The following is a 20,239-nucleotide window of genomic DNA, read 5'->3' on the forward strand; positions in this document are numbered from 1 at the left end:
AATCAACTGAGTCATTACTGAGCATTCACACCTAAAACCCATTGAATCAACTGAGTCATTACTGAGCATTCACACCTGCAAAACCCACTGAATCAACTGAGTCATTACTGAGCATTCACACCTGCAGTGAATCAACTGAGTCATTACTGAGCATTCACATTTGCAAAACCCATTGAATCAACTGATTTACTTTCACACCTGCAAAACCCATTGAATCAACAGTATTACTGAGCATTCACACCTGCAAAACCCACTGAATCAACTGAGTCATTACTGAGCATTCACACCTGCAAAACCCATTGAATCAACTGAGTCATTACTGAGCATTCACACCTGAAAACCAATTGAATCTGAGTCATTACTGAGCATTCACACCTGAGCAAAACCCACTGAATCAACTGAGTCATTACTGAGCATTCACACCTGCAAAACCCATTGAATCAACTGAGTCATTACTGAGCATTCACACCTGCAAAACACTGAATCAACTGAGTCATTACTGAGCATTCACACCTGCAAAACCCATTGAATCAACTGAGTCATTACTGAGCATTCACACCTGCAAAACCCACTGAATCAACTGAGTCATTACTGAGCATTCACACCTGCAAAACCCACTGAATCAACTGAGTCATTACTGAGCATTCACACCTGCAAAACCCACTGAATCAACTGAGTCATTACTGAGCATTCACACCTGCAAAACCCATTGAATCAACTGAGTCATTACTGAGCATTCACACCTGCAAAACCCATTGAATCAACTGAGTCATTACTGAGCATTCACACCTGCAAAACCCATTGAATCAACTGAGTCATTACTGAGCATTCACACCTGCAAAACCCATTGAATCAACTGAGTCATTACTGAGCATTCACACCTGCAAAACCCACTGAATCAACTGAGTCATTACTGAGCATTCACACCTGCAAAACCCACTGAATCAACTGAGTCATTACTGAGCATTCACACCTGCAAAACCCATTGAATCAACTGAGTCATTACTGAGCATTCACACCTGCAAAACCCACTGAATCAACTGAGTCATTACTGAGCATTCACACCTGCAAAACCCATTGAATCAACTGAGTCATTACTGAGCATTCACACCTGCAAAACCCATTGAATCAACTGAGTCATTACTGAGCATTCACACCTGCAAAACCCATTGAATCAACTGAGTCATTACTGAGCATTCACACCTGCAAAACCCATTGAATCAACTGAGTCATTACTGAGCATTCACACCTGCAAAACCCACTGAATCAACTGAGTCATTACTGAGCATTCACACCTGCAAAACCCATTGAATCAACTGAGTCATTACTGAGCATTCACACCTGCAAAACCCACTGAATCAACTGAGTCATTACTGAGCATTCACACCTGCAAAACCCATTGAATCAACTGAGTCATTACTGAGCATTCACACCTGCAAAACCCACAACTGAGTCATTACTGAGCATTCACACCTGCAAAACCCACTGAATCAACTGAGTCATTACTGAGCATTCACACCTGCAAAACCCATTGAATCAACTGAGTCATTACTGAGCATTCACACCTGCAAAACCCACTGAATCAACTGATTACTCAACTGAGTCAACTGAGTCATACTGAGCATTCACACCTGCAAAACCCATTGAATCAACTGAGTCATTACTGAGCATTCACACCTGCAAAACCCATTGAATCAACTGAGTCATTACTGAGCATTCACACCTGCAAAACCCATTGAATCAACTGAGTCATTACTGAGCATTCACACCTGCAAAACCCACTGAATCAACTGAGTCATTACTGAGCATTCACACCTGCAAAACCCATTGAATCAACTGAGTCATTACTGAGCATTCACACCTGCAAAACCCATTGAATCAACTGAGTCATTACTGAGCATTCACACCTGCAAAACCCATTGAATCAACTGAGTCATTACTGAGCATTCACACCTGCAAAACCCACTGAATCAACTGAGTCATTACTGAGCATTCACACCTGCAAAACCCACTGAATCAACTGAGTCATTACTGAGCATTCACACCTGCAAAACCCATTGAATCAACTGAGTCATTACTGAGCATTCACACCTGCAAAACCCACTGAATCAACTGAGTCATTACTGAGCATTCACACCTGCAAAACCCACTGAATCAACTGAGTCATTACTGAGCATTCACACCTGCAAAACCCACTGAATCAACTGAGTCATTACTGAGCATTCACACCTGCAAAACCCATTGAATCAACTGAGTCACTGAGCATTCACACCTGCAAAACCCATTGAATCAACTGAGTCATTACTGAGCATTCACACCTGCAAAACCCATTGAATCATGAGTCACTGAGCATTCACACCTGCAAAACCCACTGAATCAACTGAGTCATTACTGAGCATTCACACCTGCAAAACCCACTGAATCAACTGAGTCATTACTGAGCATTCACACCTGCAAAACCCATTGAATCAACTGAGTCATTACTGAGCATTCACACCTGCAAAACCCATTGAATCAACTGAGTCATTACTGAGCATTCACACCTGCAAAACCCACTGAATCAACTGAGTCATTACTGAGCATTCACACCTGCAAAACCCATTGAATCAACTGAGTCATTACTGAGCATTCACACCTGCAAAACCCATTGAATCAACTGAGTCATTACTGAGCATTCACACCTGCAAAACCCACTGAATCAACTGAGTCATTACTGAGCATTCACACCTGCAAAACCCATTGAATCAACTGAGTCATTACTGAGCATTCACACCTGCAAAACCCATTGAATCAACTGAGTCATTACTGAGCATTCACACCTGCAAAACCCATTGAATCAACTGAGTCATTACTGAGCATTCACACCTGCAAAACCCATTGAATCAACTGAGTCATTACTGAGCATTCACACCTGCAAAACCCACTGAATCAACTGAGTCATTACTGAGCATTCACACCTGCAAAACCCATTGAATCAACTGAGTCATTACTGAGCATTCACACCTGCAAAACCCACTGAATCAACTGAGTCATTACTGAGCATTCACACCTGCAAAACCCATTGAATCAACTGAGTCATTACTGAGCATTCACACCTGCAAAACCCATTGAATCAACTGAGTCATTACTGAGCATTCACACCTGCAAAACCCACTGAATCAACTGAGTCATTACTGAGCATTCACACCTGCAAAACCCATTGAATCAACTGAGTCATTACTGAGCATTCACACCTGCAAAACCCATTGAATCAACTGAGTCATTACTGAGCATTCACACCTGCAAAACCCACTGAATCAACTGAGTCATTACTGAGCATTCACACCTGCAAAACCCATTGAATCAACTGAGTCATTACTGAGCATTCACACCTGCAAAACCCATTGAATCAACTGAGTCATTACTGAGCATTCACACCTGCAAAACCCACTGAATCAACTGAGTCATTACTGAGCATTCACACCTGCAAAACCCATTGAATCAACTGAGTCATTACTGAGCATTCACACCTGCAAAACCCATTGAATCAACTGAGTCATTACTGAGCATTCACACCTGCAAAACCCATTGAATCAACTGAGTCATTACTGAGCATTCACACCTGCAAAACCCATTGAATCAACTGAGTCATTACTGAGCATTCACACCTGCAAAACCCACTGAATCAACTGAGTGAGTCATTACTGAGCATTCACACCTGCAAAACCCACTGAATCAACTGAGTCATTACTGAGCATTCACACCTGCAAAACCCATTGAATCAACTGAGTCATTACAACTGCAAAACCCACTGAATCAACTGAGTCACTGAGCATTCACACCTGCAAAACCCACTGAATCAACTGAGTCATTACTGAGCATTCACACCTGCAAAACCCATTGAATCAACTGAGTCATTACTGAGCATTCACACCTGCAAAACCCATTGAATCAACTGAGTCATTACTGAGCATTCACACCTGCAAAACCCATTGAATCAACTGAGTCATTACTGAGCATTCACACCTGCAAAACCCATTGAATCAACTGAGTCATTACTGAGCATTCACACCTGCAAAACCCATTGAATCAACTGAGTCATTACTGAGCATTCACACCTGCAAAACCCAGAATCAACTGAGTCATTACTGAGCATTCACTGAGCATTCACACCTGCAAAACCCATTGAATCAACTGAGTCATTACTGAGCATTCACACCTGCAAAACCCATTGAATCAACTGAGTCATTACTGAGCATTCACACCTGCAAAACCCATTGAATCAACTGAGTCATTACTGAGCATTCACACCTGCAAAACCCACTGAATCAACTGAGTCATTACTGAGCATTCACACACGCAATGTATTTAGGTTGAGCTGCGTTTCTCTGCCGCTTTGCAGTTTTCTGATCAAAATGTGTCTGCCAAAGCTCCGTGGTTAGCAGCATAAGCTGATATTTTCCTCAATGCATTCATTGTACAAAACGAAGGAATTGATGGTTGCCATTCCTGTCTGGGTCACGCCTACAGACGATAACGTACCCATAGTCAACCAGTGATTGCTTTCATGGAGTACTAAGTTTTGCACAGATGGTGGAAACTCTTTTCTCGCTTTGTTTATGTTCCAACCAGGCTGTGTTTTTTTTTTTTTCAACTGTTTTTCTAATTCCAGTGAAATAAAAAAAAATGTCATCTGCATTTCATCAGCCTAAGTATCAGTCTCTGACCAGCTGGACAAGTTTCATCTTTGCACATATAGGGGAAGGGTCCCCTGCCAGTCAAAACTTGATTCCAAATTTGACAGGTTTGTTTCACATGTATTGTGTCCAGCGACACTGTGCTTTTGTTGGAAACAGCTGCTTGTCCCTGTAATGTTTTATGTTTAGCTTGAAACAGGCAATGCTGTTTTCAATGAAGTCATTCCAAATTTCTGCTACCAATGCAAATATACACCTAGCTTTATTGCATCATTTAATCTTCGATCTGTCGCATGTATTACTTACAGGGTTTATTCACCCCCATATACTCCTAATCACATTCTGAGAACACAAGTTATTCAAGAGTGAAGAAAAGTAATACAGAAGAAAGGGCCTTTTCTATTAAAGTGCTAAATGATTGGATGCTCTGCCTTCTTCTGTCATGTAAGCTGGGACTGTTACTTTGTTTTAAATAAAGATTGAAAACTTATTTTGAGACACTAGCTTTTTATCTTAGTTTCCCATCTTACAATAAAACTGCATTTTCTTTCTGTCCATTTTAATTCTATATTTTGAATGTTTTTTATTGACTGTTTAATTGTTCTATTATAGTTTTACCAATTTTCAAATTAAACAATTATCACAATTTTAGTTTTACTCTTAATTGTTCTATTTTAACAAACTTTTTTTTTATCTTAGTTTTTCTCATTTTTCAATTAAAACCATGTATTGTGTCTCTTTTTAAATTTCTGTTTTTACAATTTTGTACTAGACTGTTCTTAATGTAATGATTTAATTGTTCATATTGTGTGTGAAGCACTTTGGGCTCCTTGTGATGAAAGGCAGTATAGAAATTTGAATTTGTATGTCAACGCCTCTACTGTAGTGCATGTGATGAAAGATAGAGAGGTACAATGTATGTTAACTCAAACAATGAATAGGGTGCTTCAGAGTGGGGCATCCAGTAAAAGCACTCCGTGTGGATGTGCCCTATAGTCTGGAAATCGCAAGTTCAGTTCCAGGCTACGTCACTGCCAGCTGTGTAACAGGAGTTCCTAGGGGGTGGCGCACAATTGGCCAGGTGCTGCCCAGGAGGTGGGGAGGGCTAGGTCAGTGAAGGTGTCCTCAGCTCACCACACACCAGAGACCCCCGTGGTTCAGCCAGGCACCTGTAAGCTACCCAGGGATGCATTGTCCTTTGACACTGAGGTGGCTGCATGGTTAGTCTGCAGTGTGTAAAGAAGCAGTTAGCTGACAACACATGCTTCGGAGGGCAGCATGTGTTCATCTTCACTACTCCCAAGTCGGTGCAGGGGTGGTAGCGGTGAGCCGAGCCTAAAAATAATTGGGCACGACTAAATTGGGAAGAAAATAATGAAAAATAATAACTGTCGACAACTAAAAAAAAAATTAAAAATCAGTCTTTATTTTATACAGTGCCTTTCATAGTGGATCACCATCACAAAGCACTTTACAAGATAGGGCATAGTACCTTAAATACAAACAGTTAAAATATATATATATATATATATATATATATATATATATATATATATATATATATATATATATATATATATATATATGTATATATATATATATAATATACATATACTATGTATATATTAATACTCACTCATGAGGAGGAAACAGTTTTTGTACGCAATGGCTAAATAATGGAGAACATTTACTTACTTTATACATGTGTACCATAACAAAAACATACCAAATAAGGACACCCCATGACCATAAGTTGGTTTTGATCCAGTCGGATTCGGACAGTCCGGACTCACTTTAGTCTTACTAGCAGGGGACCCTAGATTGGGACCCTAGATGACGACAATGCATTCACACTGGGTCTGTTTCAAACGGACTCTGTCTGGTTCATTTCGTTTGAAACGATGTTGCAATGTGCTTGCTGTTCATGTTTATCTGCGAGGGACCGAGTTCATCTGGTCCTTTTCCATTGTTTTTCAGGACCGAGTTGGTTTGTGTTCACAGTGCAGTTTGCAGGTGCACTCGGTTTGCTTAAATGGTCTGTGAACCGGATGTTTACAGTATCCTGCAAGGTATCTTGAAAGAGGGCAGCTATTGAAGTGTTGCTTCAGTTTTTAATAGCATGTTTTAGATTCTTACATATTGCTGTGGAGGAAAGCAGGGGAACGGGGGAGCACTTCTCTAATTTTATTAATACATGTGTTGAAGGACATCAGTAGGATAATTCTGCAGTATTCAGCTATGCAACACTGACCTGTTCTCCTACTATAGCCACTCATTTGAGAAATATTTTTTACTATTTTGTGAGTTTTGTCCAGATGTTTGGCTTCGTTTGGTGTCTGACCAAATTTATATCAGAGATTTAGAGTGAAAAACTGCAGAGTGAAAAACACTTTTCTTCAATTTATTGGCGTCAACTCTGAAGCTGTTAAAATAGCAGTATATAATAATACAATAATAGTTTCAAAATTAAACATTGGCTGTATTTATTGCAATGATAACAATTCATTAGTTTCTTTATAGTGTCATTTCAAAACATGTTAAATGTACAAAAATCCAGATTTTAAAAATAGATCAGCTATTAGTATTACCATTTAAACACAATAAACACATAGTCAGAATGATTCAATAAATAATACATAAGATTGTTTATTGTATTTTTGAATGGCGCCAAACCATCCTCATAAATTATTCTACTATTCTGCTACTCTCCTGACCGAAACAAAAAAATTAAGGCTGTTTTTGCTCTACTTGTTTCTTAAGAATATGAACTAAACTATGTGCAAAATATTTACTTCCGAGTCGTGTTACCCTGTACCCTGTTACCTTGTACCGAGTCCAGCAGTTTTCCACATTGAGGTTTAGCAAGCGAAGCAGACTCACTGCGTTTGCCAAACGTATGCAGCAGTCTCTTGACACAGGGGTGGTACCGACAGACTGGAAGATTGCAAACGTAATACCGATCCACAAAAAGGGAAACAAAACTGAACCAGGTAACTACAGACCAGTAAGGGTCCTGGGAGACAGTCAACATGGTTTTAGGAAAGGGAGATCGTGTCTAACTAACTTGTTTGATTTTTTTGAGGATGTAACATCGATAATGGATAATTGCAAAGCATATGACATGGTTTATTTAGATTTCCAGAAAGCTTTTGACAAAGTCCCGCACAAAAGATTAATTCTCAAACTGAACGCAGTTAGAATTCAAGGAAACACATGTACATGGATTAGGGAGTGGTTAACATGTAGAAAACAGAAAGTACTGATTAGAGGAGAAACCTTTAATAGAGAAAAGTGTAAGGTAATAAAAAATGTACATTATAAATATCATATGGGAGATACTGAAATTGGAGAAGGAATCTATGAAAAAGACCTAGGAGTTTTTGTTGACTCAGAAATGTCTTCATCTAGACAATGTGGGGAAGCTATAAAAAAGGCTAACAAGATGCTCGGATACATTGTGAAAAGTGTTGAAAAATTTAAATCAAGGGAAGTAATGTTAAAACTGTACAATGCACTAGTAAGACCTCATCTTGAATATTGTGTGCAGTTCTGGTCACCTCGCTATAAAAAAGATATTGCTGCTCTAGAAAGTGTGCAAAGAAGAGCGACCAGAATTATTCTGGGCTTGAAAGGCATGTCATATGCAGACAGGCTAAAAGAATTGAATCTGTTCAGTCTTGAACAAAGAAGACTATGTGGCGACCTAATTCAAGCATTCAAAATTCTAAAAGGTATTGACAGTGTCAACACAAGGGACTGTTTCAGCCTGAAAAAAGAAACAAGGACCATGGAGATTAGACAAAGGGGCATTCAGAACAGAAAATAGGAGGCACTTTTTTACACAGAGAATTGTGAGGGTCTGGAATCAACTCCCCAGTAATGTTGTTGAAGCTGACACCCTGGGATCCTTCAAGAAGTTGCTTGATGAGATTCTGGGATCATAAGAACATAAGAACATAAGAACATAAGAAAGTTTACAAACGAGAGGAGGCCATTCGGCCCATCTTGCTCGTTTGGTTGTTAGTAGCTTATTGATCCCAAAATCTCATCAAGCAGCTTCTTGAAGGATCCCAGGGTGTCAGCTTCAACAACATTACTGGGGAGTTGATTCCAGACCCTCACAATTCTCTGTGTAAAAAAGTGTCTCCTATTTTCTGTTCTGAATGCCCCTTTTTCTAAACTCCATTTGTGACCCCTGGTCCTTGTTTCTTTTTTCAGGCTGAAAAAGTCCCTTGGGTCGACACTGTCAATACCTTTTAGAATTTTGAATGCTTGAATTAGGTCGCCACGTAGTCTTCTTTGTTCAAGACTGAACAGATTCAATTCTTTTAGCCTGTCTGCATATGACATGCCTTTTAAGCCCGGAATAATTCTGGTCGCTCTTCTTTGCACTCTTTCTAGAGCAGCAATATCTTTTTTATAGCGAGGTGACCAGAACTGCACACAATATTCAAGATGAGGTCTTACAAGTGCATTGTACAGTTTTAACATTACTTCCCTTGATTTAAATTCAACACTTTTCACAATGTATCCGAGCATCTTGTTAGCCTTTTTTATAGCTTCCCCACATTGCCTAGATGAAGACATTTCTGAGTCAACAAAAACTCCTAGGTCTTTTTCATAGATTCCTTCTCCAATTTCAATATCTCCCATATGATATTTATAATGTACATTTTTATTTCCTGCGTGCAGTACCTTACACTTTTCTCTATTAAATGTCATTTGCCATGTGTCTGCCCAGTTCTGAATCTTGTCTAGATCATTTTGAATGACCTTTGCTGCTGCATCAGTGTTTGCCACTCCTCCTATTTTTGTGTCGTCTGCAAATTTTAACAAGTTTGCTTACTATACCAGAATCTAAATCATTAATGTAGATTAGGAATAGCAGAGGACCTAATACTGATCCCTGTGGTACACCGCTGGTTACCACACTCCATTCTGAGGTTTTTCCTCTAATCAGTACTTTCTGTTTTCTACATGTTAACCACTCCCTAATCCATGTACATGAATCCCAACTGCGTTCAGTTTGAGAATTAATCTTTTGTGCGGGACTTTGTCAAAAGCTTTCTGGAAATCTAAATAAACCTGTCATATGCTTTGCAAATCCAGATGTTGCATGCAAGTCACGATAAAACCATGTTGACTGTCTCCCAGGACCCTGTTACCATATAGGCCATTTTGGACCAGTTTCCATATTTGCATATAATAGAAGTCAGGCTTACTGGTCTGTAGTTACCTGGTTCAGTTTTGTTTCCCTTTTTGTGGATCGGTATTACGTTTGCAATTTTCCAGTCTGTCGGTACCACCCCTGTGTCAAGAGACTGCTGCATGATCTTGGTTAGCGGTTTGTAAATTACTTCTTTCATTTCTTTGAGTACTACTGGGAGGATCTCATCCGGCCCAGGGGATTTGTTTATTTTAAGAGCTCCTAGTCCCTTTAACACTTCTGCCTCAAAAAGTTATTTAAAACTGGATAGGAACTTGACATGTGGGGCATGTTGTCAGTATCTTCCTTTGTAAAAACTTGTGAAAAGTAATCATTTAACATATTTGCTATTTTTTTTTCTTCCTCTACGACATTTGTATCTCTTAAACATTTAAAATGTTCTCTTGCTGTTGTAATATTGGAAAAACATTTTGGAATTGGTTTTAGCTCCCTTAGCAATGTTCATTTCTATTTCTCTCTTGGCCTTTCTAACTTCCTTTTTGACTTGCATTTGCAGATCTGTGTACTCTTTCTGTGTACTTTCTTTTTGGTCCTTTTTTAATGCTCTGTAAAGTGCCTTTTTTCGCTGAATATTTTTTTTAATTGATCTATTAAACCATTTTGGCAATTTAGTTTTACATTTAGATTTGTCTACTTTAGGGATATAATTGTTTTGCGCCTCTAGTACTACGTTTTTGAAGAACAACCATCCTTCTTCTGTGGGTGTTTTCTCTATTTTACTCCAATCTACTTCTGTTAGTCTCTGTTTCATGCCTTCATAGAAAAATTGTAAACCTTAGCTTTAGTCTTTACTTTTGAGGATTTAAAAAACACAAATGAGACCATGTTGTGGTCTGAAGTGGTTCTCTGACCTCTGTTTTAGTTATTCTATCTTCGTTATTTGAAAAGACTAAATCAAGGCATGCCTCCCCTCTAGTGGGTGCCTTCACAAATTGTGTTAGGAAGCAGTGGACCATTTCTATTTCATCCTTCGCGCTACCCACCGGGTTTTCCCATTTTATTTGGGGGAAGTTGAAATCCCCCATTAGTATGGCTTCTCCTTTGCTACACACATTTCTAATGTCATTGTATAACAGATTATTTTGCTCACCGCTGAATCTGGCGGTCTATAGCATGCTCCTATTATTATGGGTCTGTTATTCTGAATATTGATTCGGTTTTATTTTCTTTGTCCAGGTTTAACACCTAAGACTGTTTCTTATGTATAGCCTAAACAGTGTATACCCACAAATATTATATTCGTCCCCATCACTCTCAGATAACCACGTTTCTGTAACACCTATCACATCATAGTTACCTGTTAGTGCAGTAGCTTCAAGTTCTAGAATTTTGTTTCTGATACTTCTAGCATTTAGATAAATACATTTAATGGTTGTCTTACCTGAGTTGTTGTTCTTGTTTTGATGCGGTCTCCCTTCTGTTTTTTTGTTGATTTCTCCCCCTCCTCTCATTTGTAAACTTTCTTATGTTCTTATGTTCTTATGTACCAAGTGCAGACCAAAACCTCTTAGCGGACCCACTGTGAACACAGCCTACGTGAAATCAGACCCAAGTCTCCTGGGATCTAAATGAAATCAAGTGAAAGTCCCTGGAATCAGCTTCAGTCTAAGTGGGGAAAAAAAAACATAGTGCACAAAGAGAACTTGTAAGTATAACAACAAAATGATATATCAGACAAGATGTGACTTATCATTGACCTCTCTGCCCCCAGCGTTTCTTCAATCAGTAGCATCAATTCCCTCATTGCCATTTTCCAGTTCTTTCTCCACTATGTATACTTTGAAGTTATTGAATTGAACATGTTGAGCATTTTCCTCGTTAGAAATCCTCCTCAACCACCATGTGGTAATTGCAAGACTTGGGCCATAATTATACATTTAGGGTTTACATTTAGTTTTTGATTATTCATTAACTATTTAGAATATATATATATATATATATATATATATATATATATATATATATATATATATATATATATATATATATATATATATTATATATATAATTTAATATTTTGTGCAATTAATATTTGAATATTTAAAAAGCAAAATTAATTTATTTCAAGCATATATATTTAAGTATTTCAACTATTTGAAATAGTTGGTGTTTACAAATAAAATATCAAATACAACTATATTTGCCCCAGGTCTGATATTTACAAACCATTTGATCTGAAATTAAGTTTCCCTTCCCCTGGATGCTTTGTTTTTTGCTTCTAGTTCAAGCAGATCAACAATTATTCATTGCAGATATTACAGTGTATTTCAAATCTAATGCACAGTATCTATGTTTAATTCTCAAACATTTGATTTCACAGTGTAGGTTTAATCAGAGGTGACAATGGAGACGAGATCAAACCATTAAGTGTGTGCATGGGTTCTTACCGCCCCCCAGTGGCACTGAGAGGGGTTGCAATGCCCCTGTGAAAGTGAGAAGAGGTTTTTAAAGGAGAGAATACTGTGGTGTGCTATCACCACGGGACCACAGAAAGGAACAATAAAAAAATAAAAAAAGTTATAACTGGCAAGATGCAGGCATTCTGCATTTTGTTTAGAAAAAAAAAAACTTATAATTTAAATATAATAAACATCCATTTGATAATTTAAGAAGAAAAAACAGCTACATTATGAATATTTAGTTTTAATGGCATTTAACATGTACGGAAAGAAAGATTTGTTTAGGGCATTGCAAAAAAAAAAAAAAAAAAAAAAAAAAAAAAAAAAACTGACAAAGCACAGGGGTGCAAATCATTTAGAAAGTTGGTGCTAAACTGTTTTGAAAGCGCAGCACCAGAGAGGCTACTGGTGCTAAATTATCACCCCCCCCCCCCCCCAGAAGTTAGTCAAAAATCACAAAACACAACATCCAGTACACTTATCAGGTCAACCTAATGAGAAACGTTTTGGTGGTCGTCTTCTCTTTCAGGGAACCAGGGTTACCGTAAGTAACCTAATGTTCCCTTTCAATTGAGGCCCACCAAAACATTAGGTATGGAAAATTTATACCAGAGCCTTTGCGAGAGAGAAGGAACGGCAGCTTACGAGGGACGCACCAGAACCTCTTAACCCTAGGTTAGTGGTGTGAGGGTGCAAGCTCAAGGACCCTCATGCCAACTGAAGCAAGGATGGATCTATCACATTCAAGAGGTGGAACCTGGAGAATGTATGCGGCATAGCCCAGCTAGCCTCCGTACATATATCGGACAGTGAGGCCCCTCTGAAGAGGACCGAAGACATAGCCAACCCTCTAGCAGCTACTCTCCAAGGTGAGGGTAAGCCAGCACTGTCATATGCCACAGAGACTGTAGCCACAATCCAGTGGGACAGTCGCTATTGTGAGAGGGGCTGTGCTAGGGTCCGTAAACCAAACAAAGAGCTGGTCAGAATGACGCAGAGCTCTTGTTCTATCCACGTAACATCTCAGCGCCCGCGCTGGGCAGAGGAAGTTCAATCTCCTATCCTCCTCCGAAGCAAACAGAGGTGGATGGAAAGACTCCACTTCCACGCACTAGTTCATGTGGAAGGCTGTGATCACCTTGGGGAGGAAAGCAGGGTTTGTACGCAGTGACAACCTGCTGCCATCATCCCAAATATGCATACAGGAGTTGTGCACCCACAGCGCCTACAGCTCACTGACCCGCTTTGAGGAGATGATAGTCAAGAGGAAGGCTGTCTTCATAGAGAGATGCTTCAACTCTATGGAGTGTATAGGCTCAAATGGGGCCTTTGTGAGAGCCTCCAGTACAACATCAAGGCTCCATTCGGGGAGAACGGCCCTCCTGGGAGGGCGTAACCACCGAGCACCCTTCAAGAAACGAGTCTCTAGTATATGAGCCCCCGGGACACTGAGTCATTGGGGACATGGCATGCAGATAGGGCTGCTAGGTACAATTTCAACGTAGAGGTGGATCAACCCGCCTCTAACAGATCTTGCAGAAACTGCCAAATAGTTGCTATAGGGCAATAATTGGGGTGATGACCTCTGGCCATGCTTCCACATATGGCATGTAACGCCCCTGTGGAGGAGGCCCTAGCACTCTGCAGTGTACTGACAACTGCGTCTGAGAGCCCTAAGGTGGACTTACTGTCCAGTTCATCGGCCAGACCCACAGTTGGAGTCTGCCCAGTTCTGGGTGCCAGAGGGTGTCTTGCACCTGACTGAGGAGATCCATGCACAGCAGGATCTCCCAGGGCTGGCCTTGCAGCTGCTGGCAGAGGTTTGAAAACCAGAATCTCCTGGGCCATTTAGGAGCCACCAGGAGAACTGTCGCCTTGTATCTCCTGAACTTCTCGAAAAAGGCAGGGAGTAGCGGTATCGGTGGGAAAGTGTACAAAACGCTTTGGGCCACTCGTGGGCTGCTTTCAGCTCCCACTTATTTCTCCCACTTATTTATGTGCAGGGATGTCCAGCGATCCGACCAGGGTCTGAGAACCCAGAGTCCAGAGCTGGGTGCGTCTGTCAACACCAATTGACGGTTGTGTATCACTCCCATCCATGCACCTTCGCTCAGGTGAGAGGCTTGCCTCAACCAGCATAGAGATTCCCAGCATAGGCGAGATTTAGGTGGCTGATGAAGACCCGATCAGACCCAATAGTTTAACACAAGTTATCCATGCACTTTGAAAATGTGTGGGGGCTAAAGAGAGGCCAAATGACAGCACATAAAACTCAAAGACTCTCCCCTGAAAGATGAAGCGGAGATACTTCCTCTGCACTGGACGAATAAGGACGTGGAATACGCTTCCTTTCAGTCCACTGTGATAAACCATTTGCCCGGCCACACAGCCTGGCGAGTACGGAGGACGCCAGCGTCTTGTTCTCTCCTGTACCAGAGTACAGGAGGGGAGCACTAATTCTACCTGCCCAGACGCCTTGCATTCTTGGTAAGAACGCTGCAGAAATTCCTCAACCGCTGGTCCAAAGGAATGGTCAGGGGAGGTAGGGGATGCTTCTGAAGGAAGGTGCCACCTTCCCATAAGGCCACGATCAAAATTGCATCATAGTCCTCCTCAGCAATGCTGACAAGTTGTAGACCTGTGTACTGAAGCACTCAGACACTAAGGGTGCAGAAGCACTGAGGACACTGGGTGAGGTTGAATACAGTACTGGTGCACCAAAGAATTGGAGGACTGAGTGCAGGTGTTATTGACATGCTGTGGCTCTTAGCACTGAGGCATGGAGCATCTAAGCGCCGGAGCTCTGAGAGGAGGCTAGCCTTAACCGTGTGTAGTCAACACAACCTGGGGTAGCGCATAGCATACACCGAGGAGGATACACAGGCTCGAGTGACTGTGGTAGCCAATCAGGAGAGCAGTACAGGGGAGCGCACGGTGCTGCACCATGGTGCAGTGCAGCAATAACCTGGTTCTGGACTGCGTGCAGTCACACAACATAGCACGCGTAACGTATGCCAGAGTGGAGCACGGGCTCAAGGAGCTGCGGCATGCTAGGCAGGAAGATTTTTTTTTTTACTGCAAAGGCAGTAATAGGAAAAAATAGAGGCATACACACACAGCAGTTCAGCAATGGGAGAAACACATTCACCTCGCCAGGCGGGTGACCAAGTGTGCCGAGTAGGCGGGCTGAAACAAGCCGGCTGATTCAACTCAACAGCGGGACACAGCAGAGCTGGATCCCGGTGGATATCACGCTGCTACTACTTTTTGTTTTTAAACTGCAAGACAGTAAAGAAAAAACACATACACCACACACAACAGTAAGTTGTTAGGGTAAAACAGTGTGCCCTACCCGTGTGTATTCAGCCACCTGATCAGCGAGTAGCATGCACCAGGGGAGACACACAGGCAAGCGGGAATACCGCATGCGCACTGCAGATGTGCCAGCTGGGGTATTTAGTCAAGAACAATTTTTATATATATATATATATATATATATATATATATATATATATATATATATATATATATATATACTCACATATGCTACTCAGCAGCCAAAGGCAGAGCCTAGCCCCCTGTGACGGACATGCTCTCACGCGAGTGAAAGGCTGGAAAAGACAACAACACTCACTCCTTTAAATCAATACTGCACAGGCAGTCGACTCACGTACCACTGATAGGAAAGCAGCAGCCTGCAGCGCAAGCACACGCAGGATACTGAAGAAGAAAGTAGAAAAAGGCTGAATCAGGAGTCACTGTTTCTGTGAATGTGGCAAACCAGCTTTCAGCCTGAAAGGCAAGGGAACTGCAATTGACTCAAAAGTTATTTTTCACAATATTCTCAGATACCAACACAGAGGGTCTTACCTTACTGTCTTCATAGGCAAAAAGAGACATGCCTTCCATGGAATGACGGTTTTAACTCCTCTATAGGCAGGACAGAAAGCGTCATCACAGGAATGGGCCTATCGGCAGCTCTGGTATAGAGAGCTCAGAAAATACCTACCAGTAGACAGGCATATCCCATACTTAATGTTTTGGTGGTCATTTTCAAATTGAAAGGGAACTATCATTATCTATGGTTGCTAAGGAAAAAAAAATACATTTTTGCATGTCTACCCTTTGCACCCCTGCAATAGCACCATTTTTAAATAGGGTTTGCACACACACACACACACACACAAAACATGTTACAAATTAAGAGCACTAGATGGCACAGTAGGCTAATTCACTGGTTTGGAATCTAACAAAATCTGACACACAGCACAGTCTCTCTGCAGAGAAAATACCTGGGGCAAACCGAGCCCTTTGATTGGCTAAGACCCCTGTAAAACTCGCACCAGACCGCACTGGTTGAATTTCATGACCTCATCACATTGATATCCATACACCATTCCAGGTACGCTATGTATTTACTGAACCTGTGATGCACTTTGCTGATGAAATAATACCAACATGTATCTATGGATATCTTTGAATCTGAAACTGGTCCTGCACCAAAAAAAATACAAACTGTAAGTAGTTATTCTTTAATAAGAAGAGGAGTTAAACAAACTGGACCAAAAAAATAACAAAACAAAACATGAAAAACCAGAAGGAAACAAGCAGATTGGGTAATGCCAATGTTCACAGACTGGCTACATGATAAAATCCATTGAAATGATGGGCCTCAATGATATTGCCCATGGTTTTTATGGGACTGTTGGAAATGCTAAGATCTGGAATCAACAGACATTTGAATTCCCCTGTTACTGCCATCAAACAGCTGCCTTATTATTGTAAAGCTTGCAGAAAATCAGGTAAAGACACCACGAGAACCAAAAAAACTGCTGACATCCCACTCTCTCCAGGCCTCGGCTGAGTGTTTCAATGTGCAGTTTACTGGAAGAGATGTGGAAGGGAAGGTCTCTGCAGATTACAAGTTTCTTTCTCATAAAGAGACCATAGAATTCTATCCAAAAAAGACAACTAACAACATCAGCAGCGTGTGTTTCACAATGCAGTCGGCCTAGTAGAAGATTCCAAAACCTTCCCACTGATGAAAAACAAATCAACAGCCGCCTTGTTTGTGCACCTTCATAGCATTCTTCAGCTACTGTATCCCCTACTGTAACACCAACACAAAAGAGAAAATATAGGCAAACTGCAACAACTGAGACCCCTGCTGTGCCAAACAAAAACTGCAATTTCCAAGTCACCTACAGTATTGCAGCAATGTAACAGGCAACATTTAGTTCCATTAGCAAACAAAATAGTTCAATAATAATAATAATAATAATAATAATAATAATAATAATAATTCAACTTTACAGTAGTACTTCCAATAAATAATACACAGACAAAACATATTTCTAATATAATTTATTAAATTCACAAGCCCAACAGTAGTGATATTTAAGAGTACAAACATTGAATTGACACTTCCTTAGTATTTCTTGGCTTGCAGTTATTGTGTGTTTTATAGTTATGGATATTAAAGCATTAAGCCAGTTCCTTTTTTAATAGCTCCTAGTATTGGAGGAAGGAGTGCTTTGGCTATTATTACACCTAAAATTAAATAAAAACCCTCCATTGGAAACTTAACATTCAGGTTGCTGTTTGAAATCCTGTTTGAAATTGTTTTTCAGTGTTGAGGTATGCTAAAAGTAGCACATTATATTGATAAAAAAAAAAAAAAAAACATTATTTTAATCCATGAAATGTTTCATGCTTAGTATGGCAAGAGCAGATTCACACTGTGAAAGAAGCATACTTGCTGTATCAACCAACGCAGCTCCTGGGTTTTTAATGTGTGATTTGGTAGCTTGTTGAACTCCTGTTTGCTCAGTTCCTGTACAGTAGGAGTTACATTCATTAACATATCACCTGAATCAGTAACATTCACAATTGTATTTCTTCTGTGTCCCAGTGTGGTTGTATTGCCGTCCATTTACATGTTTTGGAAGCGTGTCGATGATAAAGCAAGCAGGTTTGCAGCTGAACCAACAGTTTGATAATGTAGACAAACTGAACCATCAAGGACTTAAAAGCTGCAACGTCCCAGCGCTCTGTACATTTCTATATTCCCTGATCTCTCTCTGTCTTCCATAGTGGACCTGTGACAGGACGGCTGAGTGGTGACGTCAGGCCAGAAGCAGGAACTACACAGACAGGTAGTAACTCGAGTACACTGCACTGCAGCACCGTTTTTATTTGAAATGAAATTAAATCAAATCATTTAACAAAAACACAGCTCACAGAGCGAAATTAAAGTCTTAAACAAAACAACTCTCAAACACACAAAAAGAAAACACAACAAACCCCAGCTCAGGCTGGACAATCCCCTTCACTGATCCAACAAACAGCAGGTCAGGCTGGGCAATCCCCTTCACTGATCCAAGAAACTGCAGCTCAGGCTGGACAATCCCCTTCACTGATCCAACAAACAGCAGGTCAGGCTGGGCAATCCCCTTCACTGATCCAACAAACTGCAGCTCAGGCTGAGCAATCCTCTTCACTGATCCAACAAACAGCAGGTCAGGCTGGACAATCCCCTTCACTGATCCAACAAACCGCAGCTCAGGCTGGACAATCCCCTTCACTGATCCAACAAACCGCAGCTCAGGCTGGACAATCCCCTTCACTGATCCAAAAAAACCCAGGTCAGGCTGGACAATCCCCTTCACTGATCCAACAAACCACAGCTCAGGCTGGGCAATCCCCTTCACTGATCCAACAAACCGCAGGTCAGGCTGGACAATCCCCTTCACTGATCCAACAAACCCCAGCTCAGGCTGGACAATCCCCTTCACTGATCCAACAAACCCCAGCTCAGGCTGGGCAATCCCCTTCACTGATCCAACAAAACCCAGGTCAGGCTGGGCAATCCCCTTCACTGATCCAACAAAACCCAGGTCAGGCTGGGCAATCCCCTTCACTGATCCAACAAAACCCAGGTCAGGCTGGGCAATCCCCTTCACTGATCCAACAAACCGCAGCTCAGGCTGGACAATCACCTTCAAAATCACACACCAAGTTAAGTAGCCTCCACCAGTGTTAAATTGTAGTGATTCACATGATTTCAGGATACATTCAGCAGTTCCTGTAGGTTCCCTCTGCTGGGTAGTGCATTTCAAAGCAAAGACTCAACCATGAGCACTGAGGCGCTTTAAAAAGAACTCCGGGACAAAGTTGTTGAAAAGCACAGATCAGGGGATGGGTATAAAAAAATATCAAAGGCCTTTATTTGAGCATTTATTTGCAGAAAATGACAACTGGTCAAAATAACAAAAAAGATGCAGAGTTGCCAGACCTCGAATGATGCAATGAAAATAAGTTCAGGTTCATTTTTTAACAACACAATACTAATGTTTTAACTTAGGAAGAGTTCAGAAATCAATATTTGGTGGAATAACCCTGATTTTCAAGCACAGCTTTCATGCGTCTTGGCATGCTCTCCACCAGTCTTTCACATTGATGTTGGGTGACTTTATGCCACTGCTGGCGCAAAAATTCAAGCAGCTCGGCTTTGTTTGATGGCTTGTGACCATCCATCTTCTTCTTGATCACATTTCAAAGGTTTTCAATGGGGTTCAGGTCTGAAGATTGAACTGGTCATGACAGGGTCTTGATCTGGTGGTCCTCCATCCACACCTTGATTGACCTGGCTGTGTGGCATGGAGTATTGTCCTGCTGGAAAAAACAATCCTCAGAGTTGGGGAACATTGTCAGAGCAGAAGGAAGCAAGTTTTCTTCCAGGACAACCTTGTACTTTGCTTGATTCATGCCAAAGCTGCCCGTTTCCAGCCTTGCTGAAGCACCCCCAGATCATCACTGATCCTCCACCACGCTTGTAGGCCTCTCCAGGTCTCCATCTAATCATTAGATGACCAGGTGTTGGGCAAAGCTGAAAATTGGACTCATCTGGGGGTGCTTCAGCAAGGCTGGAATTGGGC

This window comes from Polyodon spathula, chromosome 38 (genome assembly GCF_017654505.1).
Source record: "Polyodon spathula isolate WHYD16114869_AA chromosome 38, ASM1765450v1, whole genome shotgun sequence".
NCBI classification, from domain to species: domain Eukaryota; kingdom Metazoa; phylum Chordata; class Actinopteri; order Acipenseriformes; family Polyodontidae; genus Polyodon; species Polyodon spathula.